This window comes from Poecilia latipinna, unplaced genomic scaffold (genome assembly GCF_001443285.1).
Source record: "Poecilia latipinna isolate Pla-1442-1.1 unplaced genomic scaffold, P_latipinna-1.0 Scaffold969, whole genome shotgun sequence".
Taxonomy (NCBI): Eukaryota; Metazoa; Chordata; class Actinopteri; order Cyprinodontiformes; family Poeciliidae; genus Poecilia; species Poecilia latipinna.
This window is the reverse complement of record NW_015113585.1, coordinates 39,731-56,876: the sequence shown is the minus strand read 5'-3', so window position 1 is coordinate 56,876 and position 17,146 is coordinate 39,731. Positions and strand designations below refer to the sequence as shown.

Sequence of the window (17,146 nt, the reverse complement as noted above, 5' to 3'; positions counted from 1 at the left end):
ACTGCTTAAAAGTTTATCAGTTTAAATTCAAAACACTGCAACTTCATTTAAGACAAATCACATAGTAAATATTTCTGTTTTCATCAGTAAACAGTTAATATCTGTCCATCCATCTTAATATCCAAAAATCCACTTGTTTCTCTGGCTTTTCATGATCTTTCTATCTGTCGTTTACCTCATCCATCCATCTTTCCATGTGTTAATTTGTCCATCAAGCCTTACATGTCTTCATTAATCCATTCATCCGTCAAACCCAACCTCCATTTCCTCCTTCCTTGCCTCCTTCTTTACAGTCTGTTGTTGTTTAAGTTTATATATTTAAAGCCTAAGCCATGTAAAAATATGTACCACATCTGACTGTCTTTACTTACATTTTAAACGAGGGCCTCAAGGGGAATGGGAACTCTAGAAAGTTGTCTGGAAAAATATTGGACTTTGACATAAAAACATTAATTCTGTCTGTAGCGTCATTTCTTGAATTTTGAATTTTATCAAAGTATTTTATGGTTCTATTGTGATAACAATAAAAATGATGCTAAAAACACTACTTATTACTACATGGCTGCATGGCACAGCATTCATAGCACCACAAACACAAATACTGCTTTTGAGAAATAATCCCATTTGAAATAGACGTCCTCAGGTTGACTCTTACTTAAGGAAGTGTGATTTAGATCACAAAATAATATTTTCAAACTTTATTGATGCTCTTGCTCTTGTGAAACAGTGTAGGAAATGATGAAAATAACACCTTTAATACTGTTTTTTTTTAAGCCGCATTATAATTTTGATTTATCGAGACAACAATAAATCAAAATTCTTACAATATTTCACGATGCAATCGTGTCTTCAAATAATTTTTATTCAGACCAGAACAGGTTGACGTTCCAGGTCCTGTGACCCGTCAAGTCCACCAATCTGCTTAAAAAGAGAAGGTTATATTCATCCTAAAGCTCCTGAATCATCGTCCTCATTGACAATCCCCCGTTCCCATTCATGAGTTGCAGACTACAGCTGAGTGGAGGACTGCACTCAGTTTGACAGCTATATTTCAGAACCACAATGGGTCAGATGTTGATGTAATCCCTCTTTCAGCAGCTGGTGAGGCCGATATCATGCTTCGAATTAGACTTCCAAAATATTCATGCATGCACACACACAGATGGGGGCAGGCACTTAAGCACAGCGAACAAGGACGTTTCTTTTTTTTTTCTTCTTCTTCCTTTTGTGTGAATGAGGAGCTGTGGATCAGTGGTTGAGTGTCTCCTCTGTGTGTCTGTGAGGTCGACAGCCCAGGGAAGATTAGGAGGAAGCACATCAAATGAATGAAAAGGATGAAAGCAGAAATGACGGAGAGGAGAAAGCTGATGGTGCAGGAACCCTGCAGCATTACACCCGCCTTAAGAGAATTATCTGTGCAGGGTCTTTGAAAGTGGACACGAACGCACACAAATGGACTCGTAATGCAGCTTGACTTAAATCCCATTAAAACTGTTCATTAATCTGAACGGCTTATTGCTGATTCATGTTTATTCATACTCTGTTTCTGTTTTCCTGCATCACTTTGCTCCTGCTTTGTGCATAACTAGTGGAAAGCTCCTCTGTATGGATTATCATCATGCATTTTCAGACAAAAGATATTGCTTTGTGCCCTCATATGTTTTAGAGAACCGTTGAAGCTGTTAATAATTAAAAGTGGGTGTGTTGGCGGACCGGCTGTGGGACCCGGCTGCAGAGAGTTTGTCATTAACTTGGGTGGTTGGCCTGAAAAGCGAGGGTGGGGTTGAGCTGTAAATGGAAGCAGTTTGATCCAGCCACGCGTCACCATAGCAGGGCCACAACACATACCCCTGCTCCCTCATGCTCACTGGTTTCCATATGAACAATTGGCACCATTCTCAACACAGAGATGACCACATTTCCTCTCTAAAGGCATGCACAAATGCACCAAAACTTTGGAAATTCTTATGGAGTCAAACTCCCCCTACCCCCTCTTCCGTTTAAGAGAAAAACTTCCATTCAGGTCTGAATGCAAACACAACTTTACAAAACAACTCAGAGCTCTCGAGGGTATCACATTTTGCCATGTTACAACCAAACTTCAGCGTATTTTATTGGGACTTTTAGGGAAGTAACACAGTTACTTCACACTAATGTATGAAGTAAAGAACATCCTATGGTTTCAACTTCATACATAAAGATTTGAAAAGTGCTCAGGCCCAATTAGACAATCAATCAATAATAATATATATCCCAATAGACCTATCAATAGATAATACATCTGATGAAATATTCAATATTCAATATATAGAATATTCCATGAACTCTGATCCAGAACAACAGAGCATTCTGGGACATGCAGACAGAGGAAAAGCTTTAGCTACTCAACCTCTCATGATGAGCTAAGCAAGGTGGGTCACATTAACCAGCTTCGTAACTCATTCGCTCTTTCGTTGCCTAGCAACAACCTGTTGAGTAACATGCGCAGCAGCAGTTTCGGGTTTCACCAACGTGCCTCTTAACTGCTTAAAAATAAACAAAACGGCATGGAGTGAAAACTGTGGATAAAACAGGAAAGGTCACATCACCAGTTTGGCAGCATTTCACATATTTAAAACAAAAAAAGTAAAAAAAATTACATTTTTGATATTGATCGCTGTTCAGAAACTCTCCATCCAATCTAACTGAGACACTCTTAAAGACTCCACAGCTGTTATTACAGCTTTTTGTTGATCTGTGATGCATAAAAAGACATTTTCTCATTTGATTTGAATTGAATGTCTTTGTCCTGTAATGGTTTAGTCTGAATCATGCATGTATTGTTTTGAAAATATGTTGCAGGGAAAAAATAAATAAAAAATACTCCAAACTATCTCCTGAGTCTGAAATGTATATAAAGAACTGCTGATGTTAAAAGGATTAATGGTGCATTTATCATTTTTGCAGTGTGGATGATGCTAGTTTGTGTATATGGTTATCAGCCTTGAGTAAACCATCTTTATTTCAAACTGGCACTTTAACACTTTCGCCAGTTGGTTGATTCACAAATACACAAATGGTTCATGAAACAAAGATGGAGAAAGGCTTTCTACCTTCACAGCTTGAATGAATTTTGAAAGTTAAGCAAACTGGACCTTAGTCATCCTTTCTGACTGCATTTCAATTCGGTTTTATCACCCTATAGTAAAAAAATACATAGAAAATATGTCACTGTTGAAGTTCATCTGCTGGATAATAATGTATAAATTTTCTTTTTCTAGAAAACAATGTAAAGGGATAACAGGCAAACATTTTGGCATGTTTTGTTTAGCGGATGTTGCTGATGGATTTATGAAACCCATACCATGTTATTTCTCCTTATGCGCTCCATATTCTTGTTTTTTTTTTTTTTTTTCAACATGAGGTAAATGTTTTCTCAGACACGACCCTGATTGGTCTCATTTGATCATAATTTAGATGAGGACCCGCTTCGTCTGTGTTTACATGTGGCACACGTGCAGAAAAACTGCGTCTCGAGCCCCGCGGGCCACGGAGGATGTTGGCTAACCGGACCCATCTGCCGCGCTTGCCAAGCGTAAACGTCGCTAATCAGAACCTTGCAGACTTACGGTCAGAACAAATCTCCCTGTTTCAGTTTCAAAGTGGGCTGAACAAGTTTTAAACAAACAACCAGCCCAGTTTTGCGCTGCTCTCACTCCCTGAGGGGAAGAGCTAGTGATCCGATCTCAACCCGGCCGAGCTGCGTTTCAAATGCTGAAGGCTCAGAGCGGCTCAGACAGTCAGAAACACACAAAAAAATGAAAACGAACACAGAGGGCGCGAGGGTAAAACGTAGCGAAAGCATGCTGAATTCAGTCATCAATCTTATGTGAAGTTACCAAATGAGTTTACATGCCTCACTACAAAATGTCAAGTACGGTTGTGACTCAAACGGTGAAGATAGAGTTAAAATTACACGCCGGGATCCAGATACTCGGCCAAAAGCGGAATACATCGGGCTTGTCGATGCCATTAGCAGCTGATAAGTGCACACACTCAGACATACAAACATGAGCAGCGTTGCCGTTAGGCTACAATGCATGGGCTCAGTCGAGCGGGAGTGACCTCTTTTAATGCAGCAGATCTGCTCGGTTCCCTCTCCTGCATCAGGTTGTGACTCCCATTGTGTGATGTGTATAAAAGAAGGGTTAATCCGCCTCCCGGTCTGGTATATGTGTGTGTACAATGTGAGTGATCTTTGTCGACCTTGTTTATGCCAAGTTTCTTTCAGACTTAACTTCTCTTGATGGTGTGAGAATTATTTATGTGTTTCCGTCTGGGAGTCGGCATTAAACTCAACATTACACCCGTAGGTGTAATAAGCAGTTGAACCAAAGACATTAAAATGCCATGGTCTAATAAGTTGGCTGTGCTTTTCCGGGCTGTCTTATCATATTAAATCCAATTCTATTATGTAATTTGTTAAATCTGACTTTTCATTTAAAAACATGGCCATTTAAAGCCCTTTCACCTCCTTATCCACTAATCAAATGCCTTTTTCTTTTACAGATGCAAGTTCTGAAAGAGTTATTGTTACTGGATCTGATTTATTTTGGACATTTTTATCTAAGATCATTTGAGGGAAAATCCAGTTTTCTGCCATGTTTTTAGCTGATATTTTTCTTCGCACTTTGGGTGTTGGGTGCGACGCACAAAGCTGTCAACAGAGGTGTCAAACAAGTGACAAGTTTTCTGAGCAAGCAACAAAAACAGATGGTTTAGGGAATAGAGACCCGACTGAAGAGAGAAATGAGACAGAGTGCAGAATGTTTATCCACTTTTCACAGGGATACATATCACTTGAGTCTTCTTACAATTTATTCTAGTTGTTTTTTTGTTGTTTTTTTTTTCATGGTGGAATGGAAACATTTGACTTGAATAATTGAATTGATTAAATGTTAGTAAGTAGAACCTCGACCACACCCTTTTTGTACCAGTTCAACAATTCCTGTATAATTCGGGCTGAATATTTGACCACCTTTCTTGTCGTAGTTGATTGATCTTCATTAGTCCTGCTTGCTTCTTTCCATAGACCCGACTTTTAAGCATTGCCCACATGTTTTCTACTGGATTCAGATCTGTACCTTTCTGCTTTATCCATTCAAAAACTAGTTTTGTTTGAGAGCCAGTGGTGTCTAAATTTAAACCATCCAGCTGTTGATTAGATGCAAAGTTGAAGGTACTGAACGTAGACATCTTTTTTTCATTACTTCACCCATTCTGTTATGAGATCAATACTAGTGTCAAAAGATCCAGCTTTTTATTGTAGTTTCTCAATTCTGTCGTAAAATAGGTTTTGCTTTGATTTGCTCGCAAATGCAAATTTTTTTGCACTTCACACAAATTGAATATCATATCATGTAAATATGTCAAAGTATTTTGCAGGCACCTTTAAACTTTATCTAAATTATGTCCTTGGTTTTAACAAAATGATTCAACGAATAAAATGCCGAAAGATCAGAAGTAACGGTATTGGTATCGGTGATGCTGTCCCTGTATTTACTTAGTATTGATTTGATGCTGTAATAAGCAGCTAGTTCATTAGTTCATACACTTCATGATTGGAGGTAAAAATTCTCCCTGCGAGGTTGTTGTGTCAGTAATTACCTAAACTTGGTTGTTTTGCTGTTGTGTTTGAAGTCACTGTTGCATCAGAGTTGAATTCATGTCACATTTTGACAGTAGCAGGGCAGCTTTGATCACATGAGCTGCGATGCCAGAGAGGTTTTATTCTTCATCATTTATTGCATGAAGAACCCTTTATTAACCAGGCCGGATTTGCTGAGCATGTCTGACTGCCTCGTTCACTCAGCAACAAACATTTCTAACCATCAGTTATGGGCCACCGAGCAGCTATTTTTGGAGGCACTTTATGTTAATTTGCCAAAGATACCTTTGCAGCAGAGCTTGAGCTTTGAGTGAGTCATTCTCTTCTCTCTCATAAACTTTTCCCAATGTGTGACTTATCATTTGCAAAAAAGAAAAACATTTTTTTCCTCTCTCTTTTTTTTTTTTTTGACAGCAAACATCCCTTAAAAAACCCATCAGCTGTCAAACCAGCTGCGTAACGATGCTGAAGTCAGCTGAGCCTTGTTGTAGTCATCTACCACCTCTACGGCATCGACTGGCTTGTCAGTTTGACCTCTGACAGTTTGTCACATCCAGCATCGACTTTCAGAGGCTCAAACACCAAATAAACCACAACAGTGTGTGTAAACCTGAAGGGTCATCGCGCTAACTGTATTAAAAATACACCTGAACGGGGAATAATTGGCACTTTGACATGGAGGTTTCTTCTAGAGGTCATGTTTAATTAAAGGCATGTTTACACCTAACTGCCTCTGTCATTCATCATTAATTGGAACTGACTGTTGCTGTTTATTGGTCTGCACAACGCGCCGGCAGGCTCGGTAACAGACACTGTTACTCAACCCAGGCACTCGGGTGTCTTTGCTCTAAGTTACAGTGCATCCAGAAAGTATTCACAGTATTCACCTTTTCCATAATTTGTTATGTTACAGCCTTATTCCACATTGCATTCACTTATTCTCTTTCCTTGACATTTTCTGCACATTTCTGACAGTGTGGAAAAAAAGTTTTTGAGATGTTTGTAAATTTCTGAAAAGTAGTAAACCAAGAAATCACATGTATTAGTTTTGTGTTTACTAGTTTTGCAATGTGTTGAATTTGTGCGATAATGACATGAGAACGCTGTTGTTTTTATGCAGCATTGTGCTACACATCTTTTGCAGCCCCCTTTCCTTTTTGGTTGGAAGATGTTTCATTAACTAAGTGAACATTACTAAATAACAGGCTCTGAAAACTGTTTTGGATTTCTAGCCTGAAGCAAATGTGATGTAAAAATGCAAATGACCTTTTCCTCACTGTTGAAACGGGGTTAATTGCACTGTGTTGAAAGTTTGGATTAGCTCAGGGCAGGCTCCATTAGGATCAGTCAGCACTTTAAAAATATTTAGCTTTTTCTCTTAGATTGAGAATGCATATGAGGGGTGACATGTATTCAGAAATTCGTGATTCATTAACAGTAATTTGCTTGCTCCTTGTTTTCTTTTATTCACTGCGATTGACGTCTGCCGCAGTGTTTGGTTGCTCATGTGGAAACTGCAGCAGCAGTCAGTGAGAATGTCGAGTCTGTGGAAAAAAAAAAAAAAAAAAAAAACCTGATTGAGGCGCTGATTCCAGGGAGAGGTGTTTGTTGGAGACCTGTCATCACTGTGAAAGCAACTGTCAGGATTAAACCACAAACTGCAATGTTTCTGCTGCTGCCGCTTGAGCAGAATGTAAAGGTGAAGTCGGGGTCTCACTGAGACTTGTTTCCTTCGCCTGTGTTTTTGGTATTTGTTGGGAAGAGCTCCCACAGGATGCAGTAGCAGTGGTTGGATGCTCTTAGACTCACACTCATGCCTTCACCACAGTTAAATTAGTTGTAGGCCAAGCTTGTGTCCTCAGAGACGAGGCAGTGCGTGCGCTCGTGAAGCGTGTCCTCCACCTCTCTTCCATTGCTTGGTTATAAAGACACAAGAGGGAGGAATAACTAGGTGACTCATAGCAACTCACAGCTGACTTATGTAACAGATTTTATTTGGATTTCACATAAATCAGCCAAAGCTTTTGTACATGGAGGACACGGATGACACGGTTTAATCCAAAGCTGTTGATCTTTCTTCACCCGTAGGGTGTTTTCACACCTCATAGTCCAGTAGATTTGCTTCGATTGGGAACCAAAATTACAACATTTGCTCAGCTGGTGCTGTTTGCTTTCACACTGCATTGTGTCAAAGAATCTGAGCCCCTTGAAAAACCTGTTCACCCCTTGCTTGTGGTGGCGCTGCACCAAGAACCACTAAAAGAAACGACACAAAAACCTCAGAAGAAGACACCAAGCGCAACTTCCTTTTTCACAAAAAAGTAAACAAAATGGACAAGTGTCAGATTTTAGTAGTTGTAGGATTTATTTTTAGTCTTTGGTAAAACACCACAAGCTATTTATCCCTCTACTGCTAGACACGAGGGTTAGTTTTGGTTGTATTTTACCCAGAATGTCCTGCATTGTTGTCCCCTTCCTCTGCGGTTCACTTGCGTCCACATACGCATTTGGGACGTGGTAGAGTTCACTAGTTCAACCAAACTAAAGCCTAGGTTTCAGGCTGACCAGAGTTCAACGTTGCATTCACCGCTCCTCAAGTGAACCAGACTTTCCAGACAAACAAACTGGAGTTCAATTAAAGCGTAATAAACCGGACTGGTAGTAGGTGCCTTGGTTTTGGATGAGGATTTGATTTGGGTACGTTAAGAAAAAGATACAAACCTGAATGCCAAACACTATAATTCTTTGTACTTCTTAAAACATAAAATGCCTCTTACAGAATGAGTAACAACCTACCCTTACTGAGGGGGCCATAAGTTAACACGGATTTTAACTACACCCTTTGTAGTTAAAACCAAAGGGTGCATTTCAGATTTTACTACTGGTATGTCAAAAATTGACAGGTTGTTATAAAAAGACAAAGAAATATTAATAATGAGCCATGGTGATAATTAATCTCAGGGTTTCTACTCAGTCTGGAAAAGTGGATGTTATTGTTTTCTTGTGTGGGTAAATATGGACAAAAATACAGAATGGAGAAATCTTATTTTCCAGACTTTTTTGATTCCTTCAGTTTTGTAATTCTGGTAATGTTTAACTTCTATTAATTTGGCATACTTTATCTTTGATTTGCCAAAATACACCATGATTTTACATTTTATCCACAAGGACTTACTGAATAAATGGGGGGTATGAATTTGGGCCATGGAGGGGCTGTTTTAAGTTGCTTTTGCTTTTTGAAGTGGGTCTAAAATTCAAAACGGTACCAGTACCAGAATCCACAATTAATAAGTACATGTACATTCACATTCCTCCTCCCCATCGCTTTACACTCCCTTTATCTTCGAGAAGACCCTACAAACAAAACAAAAAGGAAATGCTGTACACAGAGGGTTCTGGTTATGACATTGCCTGTTTTCTTGTGCTTTATTTTGCATATTCGAACTTGGAATATTTGTCATTTTAGGTTGTTTTTGTGGATATAGTGTGTGCAACCAAGCCAGGTGTAGGCATAAGTACTAAAAAGGTGTTACTTTGTTTTTAAGCATTCTGAAGAAAGGTTGCTCCAGTTCAAGAAGTCCTCTTGGCAGCTCAGAGACATGTAAAGCACCTTGGTGGATGGATAGAATATAAATGAAGCGAATATTCACCTAAGATGTTGAAGGAAGGAGTAGAGGGAGTTTTTTCTTTCTTTCTCCATCCCACCAAGTCGCCCATCTGTCCATGATGATACCATATGTCCTGAGTCCACAAGGTGTTTTCTTTTTAATGCACACACTGTCTTTAAGAGTTTGTTTAATGAACTCTTTTTTTTTTTTTTTTTTTTTTTACATTATCCGGTTCCATTATCTCCGATTCAACAATCAGCAGCAGCATTAAAATCTCATGGCTAAAATTGTATATATTTCTGTCATAACCCTGAACCAGCGAGGCATACCGTGTCCCGTGGTTTCTGCAGATGGGTTGTTGGCAACGGATCCTGTGGGCAGTGAGGATTGAGGGATAGGACTTCTGAGGGTTTCTGCAGGATGTGCAGAATGCCATTAATGTCTGATCGGATTGATATAGAAAAGCGTTTCAGAGTCTGAATTTTTGCCATGTTTCTTGAGTAGAACATATCTGAATGGTTCCCTAGTCATTCACTTCATGGTAACCCTAGAAGGTTGAGTAGAAGGCAGTAAATTAAGAAGGGAAGTTACTTTCTTTTCGGACGGGATGTTGAGACAGATCTGGATTTTCATGGTGCTCAGTTGAATTCTCCTGCTGGAGGAACCAGGCAGGTGTTTTAGATACTCATCGTTAGATGAATGTCACATGTTAGAACATTACAGTGTTTAGACCAGAGGGTGGATACTTGTACTTATAACAACCCTGAACAGGAGTATCTAGCTTATTTACTTTGGATCAACATTATTAGATTCTTTTTCTTCTTTTGCTCTTCCCTTTGGTTTCTTATTTTGTTTTCCTTTTAATTCATGTGAAGCATTTTGAATTGCCTTGTTGCTGAAAATGTGCTACATAAATAAAATTACCTTACCTTACAGTCAGAAGTTGAAATTGTTATTCCAGTTGGAAAAATTTGGCGTTATGAACCTGAAGTTTTATCACAATATTTAGCTGTACTATTCCAATAATAAAAGTGACAGAATTATTTATGACTGCTTTTTTACTTAACCGTAACCCTGTGACTGCATGGCACAACAATCATAAATGTTCTTTTTTGTCAAATAAAAAAGTGACAACATTTCAAATGCATTAACACCCTGATTGAACAAGCAATGGAGAAAATTGTAAAAAATAAGAATTCAGACAGTTTTGATGACTTTTTCGCCATCACTAATTGGAGTTTATAGAGACAATAATAAATCAAAATTATCATTAAAAACTTATTGCAATAAATAATATACATAAATGCTCAGTTAGAAAATTCACCAAGCATTCCAGTATAGATACGTCACTCAAATATTTGAGTCTTGACTTGGACTTGAGATCAAAGAGTTGAGATCAAAAGACTGGTGAACGTCTCTGGTACATACTAATAAAATCTGTCTTATTTTGCGGGTCTAGACACATTTTATTTTGTAGCACCGGGAGCAAAAGTGGCTCTTGGAATTTAAATATTGAGGTAGATGTTTGAAAACCGGACACAGATGGGAGATCCAGCTGTACAACGATCCCAAACGAACATGAAAACTGACTGAACCACTTGTTGACCTCTGTCCTGTGGAAACATGGACTCTACTTAAAAGCTGTACTCGTAAACCAACCAACTGAAGTTTTTGTGGTGCAATAATTAGTTTTGCCTCACATGGAATTTGCTTCTCAGTACCAGAAATGCGAGTCTGTTGGCTGGACCTCAGTGTTCTGCTCTTTTCACTGTTTGTCACTGCAGGACTGGTTACGTTGGCAGTGAGGGATGTGTTTCTTGATCGTAATTTGTTTCGAAACCTGCCACTCATCCAAGACCTTGCTAAACCTTGCCAGTGTCACCTCCTCATCCTTGTTGCCAAGACGCTCCCGTGTTGCTTTTCCCGTGACAATGGAGTCACATTACTGATGTGAGCGGACAATAGGGCAGCATCTGCTTCCCTTTCCCACACCCCTCAGATATCTTGGCTTCCTGCTGTCAGTCTTTCTTAGCGCCGTCGCGTTGTGATGTTGCTGCTGGTCGGTCATGCTACTTGCGGCAGGGTCAGCGGGGTTCCTTCGCACAACACTGCGGTGATCTGTGGCGTCTTACTGGCTGCCTGAAGAGAATTGTGTTCCTGATTTGTTCTGTTCCAGGTTGATTTTTTTTTTTTTCATGGATTCCCAGAACAAAATGTCAAAAATAAGGTTTTATTCTGCTTTGTTCCTTATGTGGTTGTTTTGTATTACTAAAAGAACTGAACATATTTTAAATATTGTCTTCTCTCTTCTCTTTAGGTGCGGTGTGTGGTGTAAATAGGACAGAACTCAGAAGATAAAGTTGGCAGTTTCACCGCTGACTACTCACTGGAACGGTGAGTTCAAACCTGTCATATTTCAAACATTTACTCCAAGACATCATGACATGAAATGTCTGGATGGATAGATTCCTGGCTGCATGTACCAACCACAACGCTGACTCCAGTTCAGTTCATACGGACAGAATGGAAGGCAAATTTGTCCCTTAAAGCATTTAACCTTGTCTTTTTTTATCTGTTAAGGGACTTCATTTCCAAGAAGCTGTAATTCATATACGCTGCTTTGCAAAAGTATTCATACACTTTGAACATTTTCTTATTTTTGCACATTGCAACAAAACATCTGTGTATTTCTAGCGGGCTGTTTTTGGCTTTCAGGCCTTGAGTTTGACACTTGTGTTGTGGAGCCTCCTTTGGTGGTTAGCCTGTATCAACTTTATACATCGATATAGAGATGTTTTTGTCTGTCATTCATAGCAAAATAACACAAATTCAGTCAGGTTGGGTGGAGAGTGTCTGTCAACATTCAAGTCATTCAAATCACAGATTCTCAATTGGTTTTAGGACTGGACTTTGACTTGGCCATTTCAGCACATAAATATGTTTTTTATCCTGCAGGAAATGGGAAGTTATAGGTTTGTCCCGTTGTGTCATCCTCTTTCCATTTTAGGATGATGGACTGATTGGAGCTTTTTCAAACATTCAAAGCTTAGATGTTTCTCTTGAACCTAACCCTGATTTGAAACCAAGTGTCTAGGCTTGTCACAATAACAAAATCTGGTGGTTGATGAATTATCACTGTAACTGTTGAGATAAATGACAGTAATGTGTCGTTTTGAGATCATTTTCAAGTAACATATTGATTATGGACTAAAAATGCAAGTTCATTCATCCAATAAATTGGTCAAAGACCAATAAACTTAAATCTTGTAAAAGAAAACAAAAAACGGTTAGCATTGGAACTGGAAGACATTTTTAATATCCAAAATAAAACAACCAAAAACAATAAATAAAACGGAAATAAAAACATTTTATTTGAAACGGCAAACAAAATGGATTATGTTGTACCTGTAAACAGAATTACCCTTAAAAAGAATATTAAAACGGAAATTGTCAGGCCTGTTTTAATTTATTTCACAGTCAATTGCTTAATGCTATTTCGTAAAGATGCACTACACTGTATCTACACTACATAAAATCTTAATTAAATATATCAATCAATCAATCAATCAATCAATCAATCAATCAATCAATCAATCAATCCTCTTTATTTAGACATAATTATGATCCATAAACAGACAAAACAAGAACAATAAAAAGAAGAAAAATAAATAATGAAATAATCAACCACTGACATAAACTAATCCGCCAGTGATTCCACAAACTGGAGAAGAACCTCACTGAGCTTTGAACAGGATTGGTCAGAGTCTATACTTTAAAGTTTGTGGTTTTATTGTGAAAAAAAATTGTGAAAAAGTCCAAAGGGGGTGAATGAACACTTTTAAAACCAACATCTCATCTCCTCTCTGTGTTTAGTCTTGCGGTGGACTTAATGGATGCATTTTTCGCTCCATTTTTTCCATGCATTGTGTTTCTGAGTGGAACAACTCGTCTCACAGCGTCTCCCACCGGTGTGGCTATTTTTAGGGGCGGCTCAACTATCAAGGGATGCTGCCGTCTCCCTCCATCCCCGTTTGTCTATTTTCCCCCCAACTCTTCCATGTGCCAATGTGTCAAAACATTTGCTAGTTTGTGTCGGAGTGTTTAAAGTGGAGGAGGGATGGAAATAAATGTGTGCACAGCATAAAAAACTGACCACATGTCACTTTGCGGTGCGGTTGCCAAATCAAACTCAAACTGCTTGGGTCATGGAAAAAGCAAAAACAACACACAAAAAAAAAATGTTGTTGAGAAGTTTTAAAAGTCTGAGGGAGTAAATCTGAGGATGCTGTTTGCTGCTATTCTCCAACAATCCAGAAGAAAAACAAACACTAGCAGGGTAAGAAAACCTCTGAATTTTGGATAGATTTATATCTTCTGCTTGGTTTTAATCACAATAACTTGGCTTCTGGTTCCCCCTCCTGCTGTTTAGAACTCATCTCAGCCTGGGTCCAGAATTTTATTGTCGGATCTTTGAATCACTTTACATGCTCGTCTTGGGACTTTGTGCTCCATCATGGATTAAAATAAGCAGATCATCACCAAACTGTGCATGGGTTTTGGATTAATCTGCTTTTTGACTGCTTTGATCCCAGTCCTTTATCCGTGGCGGTGTTTGTTGGGCAGAACTGTGACTAAACCTCCTTCCTTGAACTAGAAACCACCCCACACATGGGTTGTATCAGGATGCTTCACTGTCAACACAACTAAGACCTGATGGTAGCTTTTCTTTGTTGGACAAATGATTTTCCAGATGTCACAAACAATCTGAAGGCGGATTCATCTGAGAAAAAAAAAAAAAAATTGCACCAAACTGTCCATCCTTGTTCTTTCTGCTGAGTTGCAGTCTGTTCTTAATGTTTATCTTGGACAGATGTTGCTTCATTTTCATTGTTGCCCATATTTTCAAAAGGCCGTTGTTTAAACATCTTCAGCTCACTTTTGAAGAAGATGCTTCTTGCTCATATTTAGGCAAGTCAAGTTTATTTGTTTAGCAAAAGACTGAAATGTCTTTTTGCCAAAATCCCCCAAAACATTACATTGCAGTGGAAAAATACATTAAAGTTATGGAAAGTTGGAAAACAACCTAAAATTAAAGATTTTCAGTTAAGGAAATGGCTTATTTTAAATGAAGTCAGTTTTTCAGCAGTTTTGCAGTTTTCTGGACGTTTGTTCCTGAATAGAGGAGCATAAAAACTTCTCCATGTTTGTTTCTGGTTTTAGGGATGCAAAGTAAGCTAGAACCAGAAGACCTGGATGGTCTGGAGGGTCGAGCCATTCAGTGACATATAAACTAACAAAAGTATTTTAAAGTCTTTTCTCTGAGCGACCGGGTAGAACTGCGGTGATGTGTTCTGTCTTCCTGGTTTTTGTAGAGAAGTTGTCTTACAATTGAATGATTTTAGGTTTGGTTCCAGCTTTGTCCTGCCACATGTTGATGTGTCCCTGGGTAGTGCACTTAACCCATGCCAAAGTGTAAATGTGGCTCTAGTGCAAAATGCTTTGAGTGGTCCGTGTCACTGGGAAAGCGCTTTATAAGTTCAGTCCATTTATCATTTCATCTACCCCGTTTTATAGAAAACATTTTACTATGCTGATTACTTTCTTCTATTTTTTAGCCACTGAAGATCTTTGCAAAAACAAATTATGCACATCAACTCTCGTTGCACAGTAGTGATGAATTTTCACCAGGAAAACTGAAGCGTCAAAAAGATTTAAAGCGTTTCTGTTAAAATATTTGTCCGTGCCCGTACAAAGCTACCAGATGAGGAGGGTTTGATGTCATAAAAGCTGCAGCCAAGTTGTATTTTGGAACATTACTGATGCCTTGTTTGGGATTTGATTCATGCTAGAGACTACACAGTGAGCTCTTGGCCTCCAGGCTTATCATTGTGTTGACGCTTGAGGACAATAAAGCTAAATTTTTCTTTGGTTTAATAAAGTAGTCCCTGTTTGCATTGAGAGCCAGCAGTGACTCAGATGGAACAGCTGGTCTTATTGACACAAGGAGACATTTATTGTCCTCCTGGTGTGACTCCTAAACAGTCCTGCTGGGTAGTGTGGGCAGTGAACTGTCAGGTAGAGCAGGACCGCCTTGAGAAGACCCCGATGAGTGCGACTCGCACCTGGGGGCTCTGTTATTTCTCCCTGAGGAAAGGTGGAAAAAAAGACATTGTCATCTGCTCTGCCTGAAAAAAACCCAGCTTCGCTTAGACCACAACTATAACTCCTCTTTTAACACAAACTGGTAGCATGCATACACATTTGCTCGCTCTCCAGTGCTAATTAAAAGGAGGAAAAAAAAAAAAGAACACATTTGCGTGCATGCAGACACTCAAATCCCAGCTGCTGTTATTTTTAAACAATGCCAGCGCCCTGTTCTGTGTGGGTTTTTATGGCAGCAAAGTTCCTGCTGCTGCTGTTGAGGAGTACTCATGCCCTCCAGCCTGCACCTCTCCTCCATTATCCTAATGAATATTTAGTGCACTGTTGGCAGGATGGCCACAACTCATCCTGCTAAAATACAACGAGCCACTGCGAGGTTAGAAAGATGAGCGTTTGACAGGCGCTAACGCCACGGCGGTGTATTTTTATGGACAATTCAGTCAGCCAGGGGTGTGCAGAGTGACCGAATCACAGGATAGAAAAAGAAACGCTGGACATATTTCACAGTTTGCTGTCATAAATACACAGAGCACCAAAAATCAAATCAGGCAATGAAAAACTAAGAGTCCTAGAATAGCTTTTAGCAGGGCAGACTACCACTTAATGCACACTATTTAATATCTTCTACTCTCTTTTTCATAAAAGCATGACTTCCTTTAAGAACAGAATTAAGTGAACTTTGTCTTGACTTCCTATGGTCGTGCCAGTGTCTGCTGTTGACTCTCTAAGATTATTGTCATTCATCCTAACCGTTTCTATGGCGATACCTCTGAGACCTCCTCATTCTTTGGGTTGGGTATCTCTGCTTTGTGGCTTTCAATATACGCACCTCGATGCACTACCGGTGAGCAAAGAATTTAAAGGTACATGTGCACCGAAACCATTGTGATACAGTTTGATTCCAGCATCCTCCTATCATTCTGTCGTTCCCCTGGGCAATCCCAAATCCCAACGGGCCTTCCTTTCTGCACATCGATGTATGAAAACATGTTTGTGAGTTCAATGTTTTTTGATCTTTTCTAAAACCATTACACATTTTCTACAATGTCTGTCCAACCCTAACATCCTGTGTAATGTCTAGTTTGATATGCTTGATTAAGGTACAATTTTAATTTTTCCTTATTTGCATAATCTCCCATGGATCTGATTCTTTAGGCAACTCATTGCAACATATTAGATGTCCGAAAAGAAACAAAAACTCTAAAAAAAAATTACCCAAGATTTATGAGGGATTGGTCCAATTTCTTGTTTTAGCCTGGGAAACATTTGTAACAAGAGTGAGTGATATCTAATGAAGCAGTGGCTTCTTTTAGGAGTATCCTTTGTCACTGTTAAATACCCTAACTGCTTCTTGAGTTCAGTGCCAGGAGATGTAGGCATTGGGCGTGGGCGCAAGGGTACCTCTGGGAAATGGGATTCGGGCCTAAGTGACTTGTCTCTCAGCATTTTTACAAAGGTCACGACTGTTGGGTGAAGTTCAGATTTGGAAGCTAGAGGGAACAATGTCTTCTTTGTTCTTTCTTTCAAGTCTCTTGAATTTGGTTGCAGATGTTTAAACCTTGAATGACTTCCTATTTGGCTGACTATCCCTTCTAGTATCCATGGTTCTACCCACTTTCTTTGGTGAGGACAAACCTTAAAGTTTTGCCTAACATGTAAACATTGAAAAAGCCTAAAGGTCTAAAACTTTTGCAAACCCAGAAAGTGTAGGTTTTAGAAATATTTTGGA

General features: G+C 39.1%; 2 long non-coding RNA genes across 2 annotated transcripts in view; one reads left to right on the top strand and one right to left on the bottom strand.

The window, feature by feature from the left end:
* LOC106958201 (uncharacterized) overlaps nt 1-17,146 on the top strand; it is an 85,879-nt gene that overhangs the window by 34,344 nt on the left and 34,389 nt on the right. Inside the window, exon 2 of the long non-coding RNA XR_001427109.1 lies at nt 11,573-11,649. This is a non-coding gene — a long non-coding RNA (uncharacterized LOC106958201). The remainder of the gene's footprint in view (nt 1-11,572; nt 11,650-17,146) is intronic.
* Nucleotides 15,174-16,454, bottom strand: LOC106958202 (uncharacterized). Its single transcript, XR_001427110.1, has 2 exons — nt 16,069-16,454; nt 15,174-15,395 (listed from the first exon to the last, which is right to left on the bottom strand). It is a non-coding gene; the product is annotated as an uncharacterized LOC106958202 (long non-coding RNA).